Here is a 4,483-nt window from a genome sequence, read left to right on the forward strand (position 1 = left end):
CAGCAGCACCATCTTTTTGGTGGATGAAGTGAATAACTTCCTACAGAGCATGCCCAGTAATACACTTCCTGTCGCTGGTGCACAGCAGCACCATCTTTTTGGTGGATGAATTGAATAACTTCCTACAGAGCATGCCCAGTAATACACTTACTGTCGCTGGTGCACAGCAGCACCATCTTTTTGGTGGATGAAGTGAATAACTTCCTACAGAGCATGCCCAGTAATACACTTCCTGTCGCTGGTGCACAGCAGCACCATCTTTTTGGTGGATGAAGTGAATAACTTCCTACAGAGCATGCCCAGTAATACACTTCCTGTCCCTGGTGCACAGCAGCACCATCTTTTTGGTGGATGAAGTGAATAACTTCCTACAGAGCATGCCCAGTAATACACTTCCTGTCGCTGGTGCACAGCAGCACCATCTTTTTGGTGGATGAAGTGAATAACTTCCTACAGAGCATGCCCAGTAATACACTTCCTGTCGCTGGTGCACAGCAGCACCATCTTTTTGGTGGATGAAGTGAATAACTTCCTACAGAGCATGCCCAGTAATACACTTCCTGTCGCTGGTGCACAGCAGCACCATCTTTTTGGTGGATGAAGTGAATAACTTCCTACAGAGCATGCCCAGTAATACACTTCCTGTCGCTGGTGCACAGCAGCACCATCTTTTTGGTGGATGAAGTGAATAACTTCCTACAGAGCATGCCCAGTAATACACTTCCTGTCGCTGGTGCACAGCAGCACCATCTTTTTGGTGGATGAAGTGAATAACTTCCTACAGAGCATGCCCAGTAATACACTTCCTGTCCCTGGTGCACAGCAGCACCATCTTTTTGGTGGATGAAGTGAATAACTTCCTACAGAGCATGCCCAGTAATACACTTCCTGTCGCTGGTGCACAGCAGCACCATCTTTTTGGTGGATGAAGTGAATAACTTCCTACAGAGCATGCCCAGTAATACACTTCCTGTCGCTGGTGCACAGCAGCACCATCTTTTTGGTGGATGAAGTGAATAACTTCCTACAGAGCATGCCCAGTATTACACTTCCTGTCGCTGGTGCACAGCAGCACCATCTTTTTGGTGGATGAAGTGAATAACTTCCTACAGAGCATGCCCAGTAATACACTTCCTGTCGCTGGTGCACAGCAGCACCATCTTTTTGGTGGATGAAGTGAATAACTTCCTACAGAGCATGCCCAGTAATACACTTCCTGTCGCTGGTGCACAGCAGCACCATCTTTTTGGTGGATGAAGTGAATAACTTCCTACAGAGCATGCCCAGTAACACACTTCCTGTCGCTGGTGCACAGCAGCACCATCTTTTTGGTGGATGAAGTGAATAACTTCCTACAGAGCATGCCCAGTAACACACTTCCTGTCACTGGTGCACAGCAGCACCATCTTTTTGGTGGATGAAGTGAATAACTTCCTACAGAGCATGCCCAGTAACACACTTCCTGTCGCTGGTGCACAGCAGCACCATCTTTTTGGTGGATGAAGTGAATAACTTCCTACAGAGCATGCCCAGTAATACACTTCCTGTCGCTGGTGCACAGCAGCACCATCTTTTTGGTGGATGAAGTGAATAACTTCCTACAGAGCATGCCCAGTAATACACTTCCTGTCGCTGGTGCACAGCAGCACCATCTTTTTGGTGGATGAAGTGAATAACTTCCTACAGAGCATGCCCAGTAATACACTTCCTGTCGCTGGTGCACAGCAGCACCATCTTTTTGGTGGATGAAGTGAATAACTTCCTACAGAGCATGCCCAGTAACACACTTCCTGTCACTGGTGCACAGCAGCACCATCTTTTTGGTGGATGAAGTGAATAACTTCCTACAGAGCATGCCCAGTAATACACTTCCTGTCCCTGGTGCACAGCAGCACCATCTTTTTGGTGGATGAAGTGAATAACTTCCTACAGAGCATGCCCAGTAATACACTTCCTGTCGCTGGTGCACAGCAGCACCATCTTTTTGGTGGATGAAGTGAATAACTTCCTACAGAGCATGCTCAGTAACTCAGACTTAGTTTCACTTTTGATTGGAAGCACCAGGGAAATGCTGCACACAGCTGCTGACGTGACCCAGTGTGATTGTAAGTGCACTTTAATAGGTATAAAAGAGGACTGGACACAGACAATGATGAAGCTGTCTGAGGAACAATGACATGCGTCGAACCAGACGGACCTGAGGGTATGATATACACACGGGGCCTCTGTGTTAATTTCCATTGGATTTTTTTTTTTATGTATTAATGTATCATCTACCTAAGGGGCCTATGTGATGAAAACTGCATGTAACATACATGATTCACCGCGGAATGGACACGTTTGCATAGCTAGGGGGCATGTCATAGAGAGATTTTGCACTTGATCCATCTGTTCAGTAGCCATAGTTCATATAGCCTGATCTATTATATCATCCTTTTTGGTATTTGATTGTGGATTAAATTAGATTACATTACGCCAGCTTACTCATATGTGAAGATTTTTTGTAGGATGTTTATATATGTGATGCATGATATGCAATTTTGATTAGATCTATTTCCTTGCCCATGCTGTTATGTGCGGTGTAGACTCAGTTGTTTGCTAACCACAATTATTTGTACCCACGATTGTCAATTTTATATCTACCTAATATGTCACGTCTGATCTGCCTTTGCATGTTATTTTAATTGTGTTTTTATATTGTATGTCTTTTTGTCGGGCATTTATGTTCAATAAAGCTTTTTGTATTTTTAATTTCGGCTGAGTGTGCACTGGTTCCTGCGCTTCTGTTTTTTCCTTATACTCAGACCGTGACACGTAAGTTCACACCACAGATTCCACATAGAAAGGTATGACTACATGTAGAAAATGTTGAAAATTTCGCAAATTTTGATTTTTTTTACTCTGTTAAACCAGAGAGTTATGTGACACAAAATAGTTAATAAATAACATATCCCACATGTTTACTTAACATTAGCTCAATTTTGGAAACAATTTTTTTTTTTTTTTTGTTAGGAAGTTATAAGAGATAAAAGTTGACCAGCGATTTCTCATTTTTACAACAAAATTTACAAAACTTTTTTTTTTTTTAGGGACCACCTCACATTTGAAGTCACTTTGAGAGGTCTATATGGCAGAAAATACCCAAAAGTGACACCATTATAAAAACTGCACCCCTCAAGCTACTCAAAACTACACTCAAGAAGATTATTAACCCTTCAGGTGCTTCACAGGAACTAAAGCAACATGGAAGGAAAAAATGGACATTTTAATTTTTCCAACAAAAATATTCTTTTGGCATCATTTTTTTTCATTTTCACATGGGTAACAGGTTAAAATGGATCCTAAAATTTGTTGGGCAATTTCACCGATGCCTCATATGTGGTCATAAACCACTGTGTGGGCGCACGGCAGGGCTCAGATGGGAAGGCAATTTGACTTTTTGAATGGAAAATATGCTGGAATATTTAGCGGTTGCAATGTTGTGGTTGGAGCGTCCCTGTGCACCTAAACATTGGAGCTCCCCCACAATTGACCCAAATTTGGAAACTAGACCCTCCAAGGAACTTATCAAGATGCATAATAAGCACTTTGAATGCCCGGGTGCTTCACAAATGATCCATAAAAAAAGTACTTTTTTTCACAAAAATTTTCTTTTAGCCTCAGTTTCTAAATTTTCACATGGGCAACAGGATAAAATGGATCCTAAAATTTGTTTGGCAATTTCACCTGAGTACACCGATACCTCGTATGTGGTTATAAACCACTGTTTGGTGCAGGGCCGGGAAGGGAAGGAACGCCATTTGACTTTTTGAATGGAAAATTAGCTCCAATCGTTAGCGACACCATCTCGCGTTTGGAGAGCCCCTGTGTCCCTAAACATTGGAGCTCCTCCACAAGTGACCCCATTTTGGAAACTAAACACCCGAAGGAACTTGTTTGGATGTGTGGTGAGGAGTTTGAACCCCTAAGTGCTTTACAGAAGTTTGAAACACAGAGCAGTGAAAATAAAAAATCTTTTTTTCCTCAAAAATGATTTTATAGCCCGCTATTTTTTATTTTGACAAGGCTAACAGGAGAAACTGGACAGCAAATGTTGTTGTGCAATTTGTGCTGAGTACAGCGATATCCCATATTTGGGGGGGAACCACTGTTTGGGCGCATGGGAGAGCTCAAAAGGGAAGGAGCGCCATTTTAGAATGCAGACTTTGATGGAATGTTCTGCTGGCGTCATGTTGCGTTTGCAGAGACCCTGATGGGCCTAAACAGTTAAAAAAAAAACCAACAAGTGATGCCATTTTGGAAACTAGAACCCCCAAGGAAATTATATAGATGTGTGGTAAGCACTTTGAACTCCCAAGTAGAGTTGAGCGACTTTTGGTTTTTTAGGGTCGCGTTTCGTTTCGTGAAACCCGACTTTTCCAAAAGTCGGGTCGAGCAAGATCGGCCGATTATAGGGAAAAGTCGGGGTCGTCCCGAAACACGA

General features: G+C 42.8%; 1 long non-coding RNA gene across 1 annotated transcript; it reads left to right on the plus strand.

The window, feature by feature from the left end:
* The first annotated feature begins 2,037 nt into the window (after positions 1-2,037).
* LOC141085290 (uncharacterized) lies at positions 2,038-4,227 on the plus strand. The gene is made up of 2 exons (XR_012231265.1): positions 2,038-2,203; positions 3,090-4,227. It is a non-coding gene; the product is annotated as an uncharacterized lncRNA (long non-coding RNA).
* The last annotated feature ends 256 nt before the right edge of the window (positions 4,228-4,483 follow it).

Source organism: Dendrobates tinctorius, unplaced genomic scaffold (genome assembly GCF_039654945.1).
Source record: "Dendrobates tinctorius isolate UK_male_01 unplaced genomic scaffold, ASM3965494v1 ptg000028l, whole genome shotgun sequence".
In the NCBI taxonomy this organism is placed as follows: domain Eukaryota; kingdom Metazoa; phylum Chordata; class Amphibia; order Anura; family Dendrobatidae; genus Dendrobates; species Dendrobates tinctorius.